This window comes from Bidens hawaiensis, unplaced genomic scaffold, assembly GCF_021521415.1.
Source record: "Bidens hawaiensis isolate Kalapana, Puna unplaced genomic scaffold, B.hawaiensis_p1.1 tig00026358_1, whole genome shotgun sequence".
Classification (NCBI taxonomy): Eukaryota; Viridiplantae; Streptophyta; class Magnoliopsida; order Asterales; family Asteraceae; genus Bidens; species Bidens hawaiensis.
The window spans coordinates 146352-164298 of NW_027505069.1; positions in this window are offsets into that span (position 1 = coordinate 146352).

Consider the following 17947-nt stretch of genomic DNA (forward strand, 5'->3'; position numbering starts at 1 on the left):
TATAAAGATGTTTCTTCATAAGAAAGAAATATAGCATAAATAATAATATAGAAAGATGGCAGGTTTGACTTTTTTTTATAGACTTTTTCTTATCAAAACAAGTGTTTAATCAAGGTTTAAAACTATAAATTAGACTAAAAGTCTAAAGCTAGATCATTCGATCTAGATAGAATTTTAAAATATTGTTTTCGAACTAGCTTGATTCATTAAGTGAAAGACGCTAACCGAATAGTTAGATATGCCGCAAGCAAAGATCATATAGCCTAATTGACTGCAAGTTGAATAAGCTATGACCTCTTTAGATCGGTCCGAGGTAATCGTTCGTATAAAACAACTGTTATTAGAACAACTCATCAAAAATTGAATACACTCAATCTTTAAAAGACTTAAACAAGTAATTTTAAATAGAGTTTACATGGAATTATAGATATCCAAAACTTTAGTATCTTCAAGCTCTCAAGCTAGTTATACGTATGTCTGGATCCATGCATATATGGGCAAATGGTAAGACAATATAATGTATTTGATCTCTGAGTTTTTAATATAATAAAATGTTATAAAAAAGATTGCGGCTACACAACCACAACTTTGATGTATTTACAAAATAGGTACAAACCATGGTCATACGCCTATGCCCATGAAGCAAAGCGTGACATCCACCCCCACCACCCTTATAGGATAAGGTATCCTTTGAACACGTCCTCCATTAATGTTGTGTATGGTATATGTCGTTCACCTAGACATTAGATACTACTATTGAGCATGGTAACTGTAAAACCCCGGCTTTGAGCGGAATATGCCCGGGTGATACGCATATATTTCCCATAAGCTCGTAACACTATTAAAGTTAATTATATTTATCACATTTCATAATGTAGCAGTGCACATTTTTCATAAATAAAAGAAAAACATTTCATCAGAATACAAATAAGATTTATTTAATATATCCTAAGGTAGACTAATTGTCTTCATTCCTTGAACATCATTCGTATTCTGTAGCACATTGAAAATAAAAATAATTTTGTCAACAATAATGTTGGTGAGAGTTCATAAAGTTTTGTATATGTATATAATATGAAAAGTAGAAAATTCACAAGTCAAGAAGTAATGTCTCAATCGTAAATTAAAATTAAAGTAAATACATGATATTCCCGTTCGGTTGACATAAGTCAAATCCAGTAAGGAACCCCCGTTCTCCGAGCTACTTGGAGCATAAATAACGATAACGAGAGCGCCATAGGTTCCAATAAAAGTTGAAGGATATGTGGCGCAGGTACGTCCCGTCAGACCCTCCCACTTTGCGTCTGAGTATGTATATGAATCTCTTCCACCAACAAAAAAAGTAAACAAGTAGCATGTAATCACATAATTTGCAAGCAATATGATATGAAACAAATACATACAAGACACATGTGTGAATTTTGGTTTACAAAATGAAACATGAAATAATAATGAAAATTTATAACGTTCTACACCCCAAAACGTGTAAACGTAAAACATGGGTTATGAAAAACTCTCTTGGAATAATGGAAAGCGTTAACGGGTAGATGGGTAAAGCGACTAGTTAATCCACGAGAAGCTTCGACGGTAACTCCTAATGTTAAGGGTACAACTAAAATGAATATCAAAATGAAATAAACGAGAAAATCATGACATGATGAGTTTATAACGGATTTGGGGATCGATAAAATGCTTAATATATTTACGTAAATTTTATAAAGGTTGAATAAGAAATGTAATAAATTTATATACTTTTACATGTTACATATAAATTTATAAACAGTAAAACGCTAATTTTAATATTACATATATATTTTTAAATTGAACGAAAACTAGTTTTGAAAGCTTAACGGTGATCGGTTTGTGTAGACGAGTAAAGCCGTTTTAGTTTACTTATTTATTTTTCTATAACTTATATCCAGCTAAATCAAAAAATATAGATATTTATGAATATAAAGGTGTGTGTATGTGTATATATGGAAGTTTACAGGAAAATTTATTTTGTGTAACATCCCGTTTTCAGTTTCCCGTTTTCGGTTTCAATTAATAAAATAATATGGGTTATTATGAGTTGGGCTAGTGTTGGGTTAAGTAAGTGGGTAATGGACTTGGATTCACAAGGAAGAAAGACCATGGGCTTAAGCCCATGACCCATGATATATAAACCTTAATTAATCCATAATCCATTCATTTCACTCATTCCATACACCACCCAAAACGCACACTTAAGCTCTCTCTTTTATTCTCTCTTTCTCTAGCCGAAACCAAGAAGAAGAATTGATTTCCGACCCAAGGTAATGATAATATGATATTGTATGGACCCAAACCCGCTAGATCTAGTCATGAAACGACGAGTCAACACCTTAAACCGTTAAAGTCATGAGATTCGGATGGAATCGGGTATAAACCGATAAAAAGATGAGCTTAGGGGTCACCCTAGCTCAGATATGGATCGAACGGGATGAAAAACGGTGAAAAACGACTGAGATCTCTCTTTTCCAGCGAGATCCCGGTTATCCGGCGATGACGGCGCCGGAAAAACGTGTAAGAGGTTGAAGAGAATGTCAGAACCCTAACCCTAATTTGTTATGGAAAACTAAGAAATTAACAGTAATTCGTTAACAGAAAGATAACGAATAAGCCTTAATTCGTTATGCCAATTCGTTAAGGAAGGATAACGAATAAGCCTTAATTCGTTATGCCAATTCGTTAAGGAAGGATAACGAATTAGCTAAGCAATTCGTTATGGAGAGATAACGAATGAGCCTCATTCGTTAAGAAATGGATAACGAACTAGACTTTGAAAGAATGATTTCATTACCTAAAAGCCCCAGGACTTTATTAATTGATGAAAGATACCTTAACGGATTAACGAGTTAAAAATCAAATATTATTAAAGAATTCCAATGGAAAATGTGTTAAGACAGTTAAAGAAAATAAAATTTTTCCAAGCTGACCTGGCAGCTCGACCCCAGCCAGGGGCTCTGCCCCTTTAACCCTGCTAGGGGCTGCCGCTCCTAGAACCCCGCTGCCAGGGGCGCTGCCCCCGGATCCCCGTTCGTTGAGGGTTATAATTAGACTAGAAAAGCGATGTGGGTAGTGATAGTTAATTGATACATGTAATTGTTATATAGTTAGTCGCACACAGCTAAGGAAAGGAATAACCATTAATGGTGAACGTAACCGCATCCAGGTGAGTTTCTAGCCCCATTCCTTGTTATGTTTTCGGGGTTGTATGCATACTCGATGTGATTAGTTAATACACTTACCTTAAGTGCACTACGTGAATATCGACCTTCGGCCACACATGTGGTCTGGCGATTTGCCACACTTAGGCTTAAATGTGTGGCTAAAAGGTCTTTGACCATGTTTGAAAACCTTCCAGAATGTTTTGGCCACACATATTATTCTTCACGTGACCATTCTATACCTAGTCAGGTACTTTTCGCCACTCTTTGAAAAAAACTATGACAAAAACTAGCCACGTTATAAAAACGTGTGGCGAAATGTGACCTACAGTCATAGTTTGTTTGATCTTTGATACATGTGACCAAAAACACATGCATTAGCCACAAACTGTGACATTTAACTAGCCACATGTTTGAATAGTGTGGCCAAATTTGACAAACGGCAACTGTATTGATAAGACATGTGTCTAAAAGGTAAAAGATATAGCCACTTATATTACGTTGTGTGACCTAATGTCACATTTTCTAGCCACATTTTTAATAAAGTTGCGAAATATGACGAACAACCATTTTATTTATTAGTTATGTGGCTAAAACGCTTAAAATTTATGGCCACTTACATGACTTTGTGTGACCAAAGAGTAGTTTACTTTTATTTTTCATAAGTTTTTTATTGTCACGGATACACTTATTATGTGTGGCTATAAGTTATAAATGGTCACAAAAAATATTTTTAAGTGTGTCCAAATGTAATTAATGGCCACTTATACGAGGTTGTGTGACCAAAGAGTATCTTAGTTTTGCTTTTTATAAGTTTTTTATTGTCACGGATACACTTATTATGTGTGGCTATAAGTTACAAATTGTCACACTTAAAGGATGTTTTAGTGTGTCCAAATGTAATAAATGGCCACTTATACGACGTTGTGTGACTAAAGAGTATCTTAGTTTTGTTTCTTATAAGTTTTTTATTGTCACGGATACACTTATTATGTATGGATATAAGTGAGAAATTGTCACACTTAAATATTTTTAAGTGTGTCCAAATGTAATTAATGGCCACTTATATGAGGTTGTGTGACCATAGAATATCTTAGTTTTATTTTTTCTAAGTTTTTTATTGTCACGGATACACTTATTATGTGTGGCTATAAGTGATAAATGGTCACACTATAATATTTTTAAGCGGATCCAATCGTAATTAATGGCCACACGTTGATTTGACGAGTGGCGACGTCATCATTGCCTTTACAGTTTCTTGTGCCGCCAATTTCAAATTGTCAGGGAGATGTACCGGCGGTTTCCGATGGTGTTTAAATACCAGTCACAATCACAATCACAATCCACAATCACAATCACAATCCATAATCAGAATCCACAATCACAATCACAATCCACCTTTCTTCCGATTATAATTTTCGATAATGGCTGCAGCTTGGCTCGAACGTGCACCGGGTGCTCATGCCCCCATCTACTACGAGCCCACATTTTTCACCATACAATTCCACTTTTTTCCGGCGCCGTCCAGAGGAATCAATGGGTGAGGTTTGTGGACTATGTCCACCCTCACACCTTCACGTACCAACAACTTAACCGAATGGTTAGGTGGCTTGGGTACACGAATGCTGATTATTTCAGCATTGAAATGGTAGTGCCGGGAATCGAGGTGGCGTACATCGAGTTGAATGACTTGGAGCACTTCAGGGCGGTGTTTGTTTATGGGGCATTCCATACTCAGGTGAACCTTCGCCTCCATAGGCTTAGGGACTCCACCTTCACCTCGGATGGCTTGTACGAGAGGATCATGCCCTCTCATACTCCATAATCGGATGTAGATTCGGATACGGAATCGGATGTAGATTCCGATATGGAATCGGATGCTAGGAGTTAGAGTTAGTTTTATGTAATTTGGTTTTCTATATTAATGTAAATGTTATTATTGTAAATGTTATTATATTTTGGTATTAATATGTTATGTGAATGTTATTATTGTAAATGTTATTATTAACTGTAAATGTGGGGAAGGTTCATGTACATTTTGATCTTAACATGAGTACGTAGTAAATAATGTCATTTATTTAAAAATGCGAACGTAAGAAACAATACCAACTACAATATCAATCTACATAAATAATGACTTATAATAACAAAGAAAAGAACCTAAAAACTACAACAAAAGAATCAAAATCAAGAACAAAATAATAACAGCATATACCAGCAAATACTTATAACAACAAAAGAAAACATCTAATAATAACAAAAAAATATAAATATCCAAAAACTTATAATGTCTCATAATCGAAAATTAGCAAATACGAACAAAAAATAGCAGCAAACACCTATAAAAATAAACCTAATCATAACAACAAATTGGTTCTCACCGTTTTCATGTTAAGAATAAAATGTATATGATCTTGTTCCTTGTAAATGTTATTATTATATTTTGGTTGCGTTTTTGAAGCGTAGTTGATGTTGATTTTTTATAAATAACTTTAAAATAGATGTTAGTGTGAGTGAATAATAACAAAATAGACCTAAAATTTAATTTTTGGTAGTTGAGACAGTAATTTATTGTAGTTCAGTTGATTTGTAGCGTATCTAGTAAGATAAACTAGTTTTTTTATTTTAATTAACTTGAATGTAGGCTATTATTACATAAATATATTTCAAAGATTTACTCCCACTTAGGGATTCAGATCCATTTCCCCATTCATTGTTAATGTTTTTGACCTCATTGTATATCTCTTCCCATGTCATAGGCTCTTTAGCGGTTCTCATCTCCTCTTTTCCGTTGAACGTCTTTGTTTGTTTTCTGAAAGGGTGGTCATGTGATAAATACCTTCTGTGGGCAACATAACTCTGCTTCTTTGTGTGATAAAGTCGAACACACTGAGTGTCGCCCCGACACACCACACAACCTTTGAATCCAATGTAAGGACAACCACATAGTGTACCAAGAGCAGGGTAATCATTAATCGTCTATAACACAACTGCACGTAGTGTAAACATTTCTTGTTTATATGCATCATATGTTGGCTCCCCGACCTCAAATAAAGATGCTAGATTGTCAATTAAAGGCTGTAAAAACACATCAATATTGTTACCTGGCACTCTAGATATTAATAAGGAAAGCATGATGAATTTTCTTTTCATACACATCCAAGGTGGAAGGTTGTAAATGACTGCTAAAACAGGCCAGACACTGTGGTTTCTGTTGCCTCTATGTACGTCGACCCCATCAGTGCAAATCCCTAGATGAAGATATCTTGGATCGCTTCCGATGGTATCAGAGTACCTGTCATCTATGGCTTTCCATGCTGGTGAATCTGATGGGTGGCGTAAAACACCGGGTTTATTGGTACTCGTGGCGTGCCATGTTAAATTCTCTGCTGTGGTCTTTGATTGAAAGAGGCGCTTGAATCGTGGAATAATGGGAAAGTACCACAATACCCTAGCGGGCGTGTTTATGTAAGTTTTGTTAGTCTTCTCATCCACCTTCCACCTTGACTTGTTACAAACTAGACATGCTTCCAAATCCTTGTAATCCTTATAGTAAATAATGCAGTCATTGATACACACATGTATCTTTTCGTATCCTGATCCCGTTGCCTTCATCATCCTTTTTCCCTCATACATATTATTTACCAATTCGTTATCTGCAGGTAGCATCTTTTTCAACAATTTCAGAAGTTCATCAACGAACTTATGAGATACCCCGTGCTTGCTCTTCAAGTTGAGTAGTTGTACTAATGCAGAAAACTTGGTGAAGTCAAGACATCCTTTATATAGGGGCTTCTCAGCGTCAACAAGTAGTTGTAGAAACTGTTGATACTTCTTGTCTCCTTTGAAATTGTCTTTTGTAGCATTTACCATTTCTACAGTTTCACAGGCATCTGTTGGAATGTTGGTGTCAACAAACCCATTATTATTATCATAATTAGTTGGAATGCAGGTGCAGGCAAACCCAGTATTATCATTAGTTGGAATGTTGGTGTCGGCTTCTCCATGTTTTATCCAAGTAGTATAATTCTTATCAATTCCAAACTTGTACAAGTGATGTTCTACATCGTCTACACCAAGAGATACGTGGTTCAAACACCGAACACATGGACATGAAACAGAAAATGGTGGTGATGTCTCCTTGCAATTACGAACTGCAAAATGTAGAAATGCCTTAACACCATCTCTATATATTTTACTGCACCTGTCGCCTACTGACATCCAAAACTTATCCATCTTCCAAGAATTTTTTTTATTAACTGTGTCATCAACGATATATATATATATATATATATATATATATATATATATATATACTAATTAACGCCAATAAATGTAACTGACTAAAAGCAAAAATATTTGGTGCTCACCTGAGATTAATGAAGCTGTTTGGTAGGATTGAGATTGATGAGAGTTCAATAAATACACTAGCAGATCATTTATTAGGGTTTGGTCAATACTAATTGATTTGTGAGTCTTCCAGAAGATAACTCGATTAATTGGCGGGTAAAAATGAAAATTTTAAACTTCTAAATTTCATTATATAAATATTAGAAGAGGTTCTATTACGTTCTCAGGGTGTAACTCAAACGGTTGAGGCGCTTGTGATTAAACATAGATTGCAAATATCGCGGGTTCGAAACTCAGGAGGGACATATTTATATTGATTTTTGATAATAACCTCTTTTTATTGAAATATTATCATGACCTCTTTTTAATGAAGTAAATACACTATGATTTTGGAAACACTCAAACTAAACAACTCATTAATCCTTTAAATGCGTTCAGAAACATAAAAATACATCATAATAGCTGGTCTAAAATCATAACAAAGTTTCTTAGCTTTTAATTACAAAACTAATTAAAAGCCCTAAAAACAACAAGAAGCAAATAAAATACAATATCTTCACTTTTTGTTCTGATTCAATCCTTGAAGCTACACTCCTTGCAAGTTGATCCGCTAATGACTTATTTGCCCTTATCAAGATAGGAATTATGTCTGTACATCTTGTGCACACATCAGATCTTATGAACGAAACACAATCAGACCATATAAAGAAATCACATTTTTTGCCCTAAGTTGAAAAAAATATAGGGTTTATGGTCAACAATTGTAGATGAATTCCAGCTTTATTTGCAATTTCACTAACCTGAGATGCACAATTGTAGAACCTCCGACCTGGATTTTTGGTGGTGCTTGATGTTCTTTGAATGGCTTCTTGACCACAAAAACAATAAACCTGAGATCAATTGCTTCTGTTACTGAATGTGGTGGTCCTCGATGAGATTTCTTCCATAGTGAAAAAGGAGTTTTTATTGAAAAAAACTAGATATATAAGTATATAAATATAGGAGGGTTTAGAAAGGAGTTGTTGTACACATGCTTTTTATTAGCGTTTTAGGATATTTATATATGTCTTTGTACAGTAGCGGGTTGCAAGCGTAACAGACTCTTTTGAACAATTATATAACATATTTTAACCTAATTGATTACATGTAACATCACGTAAATTTCGGGCCAAATATGTCAAGTTTCCAAAGTCAAGGGACCAATCCTGCCAATTTCCAAACTTCAGGGACTAAAATGTAAAATCTGTTTTATTTACCCATCGCGCTACGCGATAGGGTCAAGAAAGACACCCATCGCGTACCGCGATGGGGTGTCTGACACAACGTGACACGTGTGCCACGTGGCACACGGTGGCAACGCCTTCTGCCACGTGTAGCCACGTGTGGCGGCGCCTGCCATGTGTCGACACGTGGCTGGTCTACCTGCTGACTCGGCAACCCTATATCGCGGTACGCGATGGGGAAGCCAAGGAACCCATCGCTTACCGCGATGGAATCCAGTTTGGGCTATAAATAGGGCAGCCACGAATTCAGTCTCTTCACACCAAATTTTCACACACATACTCTCTCTCTAGACTCTCTCACTACCTCATAAAGCGTGTCTTCGATCCGTCTCGATAACCGTGCCCCGAAACCTCATTTTCCGTGCCAGTTACCTCGATTTACGTGCCACTCCCCGACATCCCGAACAAGAAGGAAGTGATGTCCGACGATCCGGTGGTTCCTCGAAGTGCGTGCCAAAGGTGTCTCGAGAAACGTGCCAAGTGCGGAAAGGAGTGTTGATCAAGTGAACGTTGAAAAGCGAATAGCGTCGAAGTGCTGCCCGAGTGTGAAGGGTATTATTAAACCAAGCAAGGTAGGCAAAATGCCCGACCCAAAATAATAATAAAATATAATAACGGCTTAATGCCCTAAGTCGGAATTATACTCGATAATATAAAAAGAGAGAAAATGTATAACAAAGAAAATAAAGAAAAGAAAGATGAAAATATATATGTGAATATATATATGTATATAATTATTCTTTGTTATAGAATATATTATTTAAGTATTATGAATATGCTTAAATAATAAAAGAAATACGTTTCTTAAAGAAGAAGAAACGTCGGGTTTTTAAATATAAACTAAAGGTTTATAAAGATTACTTTATAACTAAAGGTTTTAAAGTAAAAAGAAATAATGAACTAAAGGTTCATCGAGATGATAAGACTAAAGGTCTTAAGCCGGATCGTGTATCCGACTAATGAATGTTATACTCGTACTATAGGTGCGAGATAGCGAAGAAAGACTTACGGACGGTGTTGGAAGCCGATCCCATTGAAAGGTGAATACGCCCCACTTTTACAAATTTGTTTTCAAACAAACAAACGTGTTATGTGTAAAACTTTACATGAGGCTACGTGTCTCTAAAAACATTATAAATAAGAGTATAAGCCATCCCTCAGGCTATGGTATACGTTTGTCTGGATCCTTACATATGTGGAATGCGGTGGGCACATCGCACCACGCTTGGTCACGACCTCCAGCCACGATGGGTCGGACCTAAGTTACGTCCGAGTGGGGAATGGCCATGTGTATATTTATGGTACCTAAGTTATGTCATAAACGCTGCGGTGTTTCACTGAGGTGACCTAGTGCAGAGACTCGAGTTTATGATGATTGTTTTAACTTGATTATTCCTAAGCCAAGATGGGCCGAGACTTACGTGGTCTCGAGGGGTAATTAAGTAAAGAAAATATTTTTGCGTCAGCATATTCACCAGCATTCGTTGCTGACGTATTTTATTTACATTTTGCAGGTAATCATGAATAGAGCTTGAGAGACGAAGAAGCTCATGAATCCGATGGCTCAGATAATTTTGTGTAAATATAAAATATGGTGGTTTTGTAAACTTATAAACAAGTAAAAACTAATCGAGACTTTCGTCTCGACTTTTGTATTGTAAATATTTTATAAATATGATCCTTATGTTTTTATAAAGACTTCCGCATTAACCCGCAACTCTGATTTATTTACAAACATGGTACCAACTATGGATCATACCCCTAGGCCTAGAGTGGGGGTGTGACATTACACGCATTTTTAACAAAGAAAGATGAGAACCATTAATCCATATTTACCATTCATCAAAAGATGCATCACAAAAAGTACCTTTAAGATAATATATATTTACCATTCATCAAAAGATGCCATACAAAAAGTACCATTAATTACAATACATCACAAAAAAACCAAGACCAGCAAAGCTAACATCACTATCACTCCGCCTTGTCCACAGTCTCCGCCCCCATCTCCTTAAAACTCATGTTGGTTGACACCGTAATTATGGTGTCAACCATGGTCTCACACACTGAGTCGTAGCATTCAGACTGTTGTTGCTGATAATCAGCAACCATTGCTCGAAACTCAATGTCGTCTTCCCACAACATGAGGTTACAGGATTGGAAGGTGTTTGTTTTTCGGCTGCGAGTGTAGCCCTAATCGCTTCGACTTTATTCAACAAAGAGTCGTCTTTCTCTTTATGAAAATCCATCGTTTTTTTCACTATGGCCTTCAAGGTTTTCTCAGAAGAATTCATTTTGAGTATATCTTTCTGAAACTGTTAGTGTGATTGAATAACCAAACTTAATGTAGTTAAATTTGATTTGTAGTAAGATATAGTAAGATCTAGTAAGATATAGTTTAACTTTAATGTAGGCTATCATTACCATAATATTTTTCCCGGCATTTTTGACAGGTGACGTATAATTGTGATCAATTAATTCTGACAGGTGATATAAACGCAAGTAATCTCTAGATTAAACAAAAACACATGAGACAATTTGGTGCGTTTCCCAAGAGTGGGACACCCTTTTGTTTTTTTATTAGAGTTACTATTCGTCTGGTGCGTTTCCCAAGCTTGGGACACCCTTTTGTTTTGTCTGTGAGCATTTTGGTTATATATACCTACACCACATTTGTGAAACTCATATACCTACATAATTTTAAATTATTTTTTTAGTTAATAATGGATTGCTCGTCATCATCATCATCATCATCCAAATCCTACAAGGCTGCCCTCAGAAGGCGAATTGAGGCTCAAATCGAGATAGATAAAGCTTGTCGGGAAACTCTTACTGAAGAATTTGTAAAGACTAGCAACAGCTTGGATGCCAGGGATCTCATTACAAAAGTTCTTACTCGGATGCCCGCTAGTTTTATCCGAGATCTTGCTGTTTTGTTTATGGTTGATGTAGGATAGAGAGAGCTTGACGAGTTAAAACTTTTGGGCAAGGCAATTCTTGAACTGAATTGCTTAATGGAATTGAAGTTGAAGTTTCTTATGTCACTCAGAGATTAGTTAGTGATGATGTTTCATGGTGTGTTTTTATGTGTGTCACTCAGAGATTAGTAGTAATAAAATTTGTATGTTTGTGATGGTGTGTTTATATGTGTGTTTTGGTAATAATAAAATTTTTATATTTGTGTTAAAACATTGATTCAACATGTAACTATTATCTTAAAGTGCATTACAAACTGATAACAGAAGTCCATATCATAACAAGTATCTTAAAGTACATAGCAATCACTTTTGAAATCATTCAAATTTGTTGTTGCCGTTTCTTAAGTTCATCAATCAACTCTTCTCCGGTTAAACGAGTGTCATCATTTTCATAGAATAGCAGTGCTTTCTTGATAAGAGTATTTCTGTGTTGGTTTATATCCGAGAGGAGGATTTTGCACAAATACTTTAACCTCAACCATTTTAGCTGTCTTTGTTGTTTAGGGCCTTCATTTTGGAGATTACACCCCCATGGTCTCTTCCCATCATATTTCTTCATGTGTCTCATAGCAAAAATACCACAATCTATTCCATTACTTTTTGTTCTCCATGTCATCTTCAATCTATTGATTGTTGCTACTTGGATTTGCTGAGTAATGGGGTGTTTGATTGTTTTAAGATACATGCAAAAGACGTTTCTCTACACAAAATAGAAAGCAATTTAAGTATTTTGACAATTTTTATAACAGGTTTGTATGTTTTTTGGGTTAAATGTATATATGTTTACCAGTATATCAGGAGTCTTTCCGTATCTTTCTTCAAAATTCTCTCTAATTGCTTTTGATTTGTCTTCTAAGCTTTTAAACTTTGCATCAGCTGGTATTTCTTGGTTTGCACTGTTGTCAAGTAAGTCTATCACTTCTGTTTGAAGATTGAAGGTAACCACAACGAAATGATCGTGTTGTAGAATTGGCACGAGCACTATAGCAACCTCCTTGAGTGATAGAATTCCACTCCTTTCCATTTCTCTTGTCATGTTGTCTGAAAACACATCCAGTCTTTCTGTGTCTGTGTAACCCCTTGACTCAGAATAATGGTCACTTGTCTGTATATTAATTAAAATGCAGATGATTAAAGCGTTTATTCAGCGTTTTCTTATAGTACAAACAAAATAGATTAATTTGTACCAGCACATTGCTTGAAGCAAAGAATCTGAACGGTGATGCTGCAGATTTTTACTTTTCTTCATAGTTCATTACTTCACTGAATGCATCCATTGCATTGGTAGCTATATAATTGCCAGGACATAATCTTTCAAAGACCACCTTGAACGATTCTGTGTGAGTGGACTTGTAGACCTCCTCCCAAATGTCTCCAAGACAACAAAATATATACTCTGAAATTATTTGTTCATCTACCGTGACACTAGCGGATACGTCAACCTCTCTCAGAAGATATGTAAAGTTCAGTGTAATGAGGCTATCACTTGTTGACAATCCGGTGTCAACTGTTAAACATAAAACAACTCACATTAAATTTGACTGAAAATAATTGTAACTATAAGTAAATACCTTCAACCCCTTTTGGTTTTTATTTATAATTACATGCCCTCTTTTTCCCACGCAACTACTGTATTAACAACTTCATCAATATCTGCGCACGAGACATTGTTTTCTTGACCTGCATCACCTGCATCATTTTTTACGACAACCAAAGATGTAATATGTTCAACTGTGATTATAATTAAGCTGGTACATATATGATATACCTTTCTGAGCAGCCACTGGACCACCAACACCAACATCTGAATCAACTGCATCACACAGATGTAATAAGTTTAAAAGAACAGCATAAGTGTTTTAAGAGAGTTTTAATTATACTAATAATTAATTTAACCCAAATACCTTTTAGAGCAGCCACTAGACCACCAACACCAACATTTGAATCTTGTGTTTTAGGGACCACATTATTAGTGATCTGTTTTCCCATTCACAACATCTAGCAAAGATATTCTCATTTGATGGATGTCTATCCTTTCCTTGACGGACCAACTCGTTGATCTCGGAGCAAATTTTATCAAATTTCTTCAACTTGTTATCCATTGCCTCATTCCAAGACTGTAAAAAGAAAATATAGTTTGGGTTAATTCAAAAACATTTTCAATTTATCCCAGCTAGTCGTAATAGAGTTAAATAATAGTCAACAAGCACGATAGGCATTTGCAAACTTAAAGGTGAATAATCGCTTACATATTCATCCAAATCTTGTTCAGCTATTTGATCGGCATTATGTGTTTCAGATGCACTTTGACCATCTGTTTTTCAATTACATATAATGTTTTATTACATAAAATGCATGTAGAGATAAGAGATATGAGAGTTTTTTACAAGAAAATAACAAGTTTAATACAATGTTCTTGTTTCTCCTCAGCTGCAGTGTTTTCTTCAACTCCAGGCTTACCGGCTGCACTAACCGTCACAGCAGCAGTAGCAGCAGCAGTCGCAGCAGCAGCAGTCTCATCAAGTCTCTTCCCGGCAGCACTAACTGTCACAGCAGCAGTATCAGCAACAGCAGCATCAACAGTCTCATCAAGTCCCTTCCCGGCAGCACTAACGGTCATAGCAGCAGGAGCAGCAGCAGCCGCATCAATCCCTTTCCCGTCAACACTAAACGTCACAGTAGCAGCAACAACCTCAGTAGCATCTTCTTCTAAGGGAGGACCATTATTCTCTGAGTATTTTTCCATCTTATTAAGAGTAGTTGTTGTTATGTAGTTGACTGCAGGCGTTGTGACGGGAGTCCCAAATGGACCATATTTTTTATGGTATTCATGCGTGTAAAGCATCACAAGGAAGGTGATCGGACCGTTGTATTGAACGTTGATACCTCTCCATTCTTCCTTTGTCGTTTTCAACTTTCAATAACATAGTTGCACCAGTCCATATTTGGAATATCGGAGGTTTTATCAATTGCGGGGATGAATCGTTGATTGACTGTTATTGATTTTGTCACAAATCTTATACAGGTGTTGACCAACACAAGGAAATTAATCTTAAACAGATCACCAACTCCTTGATCCACGACCAGTTTGTCTTTCACATGCTTTATACTTATTCTTGCATTTGTCGGGAATTGAGATTGAACAAATCTGTAGTAACATCTTCCCCCAATATTGGTTTACTCTTGCCTAAAATAGGAATCTTACCCATTGGTATCCCCAACACTTCATGTAATTTTTGTGGTGTTATCTTAATAACAATGCTCCCAATGTTCAATTCATTTAACGGTTATTATAGTTCATGAGCAACCAATATCCCAAAGTTGTTGGAGTTTGGGTTACTTGAAGTCTTAACATTGACCCGAAACCCATTTCTTCTACACAAGTTTTTTGGGAAATGGTCAATGCCCTCACTGCATCAACAATATTAATAGGTGCACACCTATTCATCAATATTTTGTCTACAAATTCAACAAAAGATTGTCCCCTCTCGGCTGACTTCTTTTCTTTAACGGCTCTCTTTTTCGGACGCTGAAAGTCCGGGCCAGAGGTGCTGGGTTCCACCTGTTTCCGCTTTGAAAACAACCTGTCGATTTTTGTGTCAATGTCTGAATCAGAGTCTGCTTCCACAACATGTTTTGTTTTCCCCACCGGAGCAACTTTTTTAGTCTTCTTTTTATCAGTCTTGTTTTTTTTCTTTAATAGCTCTCTTTTTCGGACGCTGAAAGTCCGGGCCAGAGGTGCTGTGTTCCACCTGTTTCCGCTTTGACAAAAACCTGTCGATTTTTGTGTCAAGGTCTGAATCAGAGTCTGCTTCCACAACATGTTTTGTTTTCCCTACCGGAGCAACTTTTTTAGTCTTCCTTTTACCAGTCTTGGTTTTTTCAACAACTGAATCACGTACATACAATAAAACACGGGGGTAGGGGATAACAACACGAATCACAAGGAAACTATAAAACATCACAATGATAAATTCTCATACCAAAGCCATAACACGCTAATCATACGCATATAACATGCTTTAATATTATACATAGATTTAAAAAAACAAGGATATGTATTACAACAACAACACACTTATCAAACGTATTAATACATAAGAAGATTCAAACAAATGCTTACATTTTAAGATTAAGTAAACCTAAAACGCTAAAAAAATCATAAAGTAACACGTGTTCCATCTTCATTCTGAGACCTATCGTGCTTTTGCTTCGTCCTTGGTTCCGTTCCAGAAGTAGATGAGTTAGAGTTCTTCATTTTGGTTTCGTTCCAGAAGTAGATGAGTTAGGGTTCTGAGATCTATCGTGCTTGTACTTATGCTTCACAGTAGAAACGAATCGTCGATGGTTTTTAGGAATTTTGACTTACTTATCCACGTTCTAGAAGTAGATGAGTGACTTACGAGGGTAGTTATTTGACCCTTTTAAAAGAGGGCGCATGCTTTTAAATTTTAATAGTACGGTTAGTATTGTATAGTAGCAAAAATTATATATATAATATTAGTGGGTAGTGGTGGGTTTAGGTGTTCATGATGGTGGTGGACGGTGGCGGAGGTGCGGTGGTTCGTGGTGGCGGATGTGTGGTGGTTGGTGGTGGTGGGCAGTGGGTGGTGGTGGCGGAGGTCGGTGGTGGTGGTGGTGGTGGGTAGTCAGTGGTGGTGGTGGATGGGTATAAATAAATGTATATATATTTATATATAATATTAGTGGGTGGTGGTGGTGTGGTGGGTGGTGGTGGAGTGTGGTTAGTGGTTGGTGCAGGGGTCGTTGTGGCGAATGTGGGCGGTGGTGTGTAGTATGATTGCGGATATGTAATACATGAGACAATGACGGTGCTATCTCGTATGATGACCATGATGATTGGCCCAATTATGACGAGACGATGCTAATATAACTACCTGGGTTGGTGGTGGTTATCATATTGATGCTGCTAACCTATATATACGGTTTGCTTACACCAACCCATACGATGGCGACTGTAGCTCGTATGACGAGCATGACGTCTATGATGATGATCACACATATATATGATGAGGACCAATTATATGTCCCTATATGACAATACGCCACACACACACACACACATATATATGTTGATGATAATGGTGACACCAATGTTTAATGACATGTAACCCGTATGATCGACGATGACCATGATAATGTATACGATGGTCATACTGATGGTAGCATGTACGACTGATGATGTCGTTTGATGACGATAACAATTCATAAGATGGTGCCAACAGTGATCGCTAATATTGGGCATTTTGTTTATGATAACCCATACGATGCTGACTACATCCCGTACATGGCAATCGGATGATGATGATGATGCTGATGATGATGATGATGATGATGATGATGGAGATGTGTGATGATGATGACGACACTGATAGCGAGATATATGTTACCCTTATGATTACCCACATGTCTGATGATGATGTCGTATCATGGTAATGGTGATCGATGATTATGATGATGATAACCACTATAATACATGATTACGATGATAACTTTATGATGTTAATCATCATCATAACACATATGGTGATGATGATAACCTAGAAGATAATAATGATACAAAACTACATATGATAATGATAACACTAGAATGTTATGAGCCTCTTTATTACGAAGTTGTAAATCTTATCCAGAAAATCTTACTAATGGTTAAGATAATACTTCAATAATGGATAAAATTTTAAATTTATTTAAAAAATACGATTTATTAAACGAACTCCTCTTTTAAAGAAATTTAATACCGGAATGTTAGTAAAAAAAACTAAAAGTAAATGTTTTTATACTATTTTTAAAAATTTATAAAACAAAAAAACAAAATATATAAATAATTAAATGTGTAGAAATAAATAAAACCAAAATTCAAAACCCTTTTAACTTCAAAACTCTTTTAACTTCAAAACCCTAAACCGACTTCTACTTCGCTTTACTGTAATTCGTAGACATCGCTTATCCAGGTAAGAACATAAAAATGCCACGTCTCAGTAATGGAGTTAAGTTCCTGGTAGATACCGACAGCGATTCCATGAGTAGGATGGTATGTTAATATTGTTATCTGGTTAAATTTTTTTTATGAAACATTTTACAATTTTGCAACATATACATTCTAAGAATATTTTTTGTGTTACTT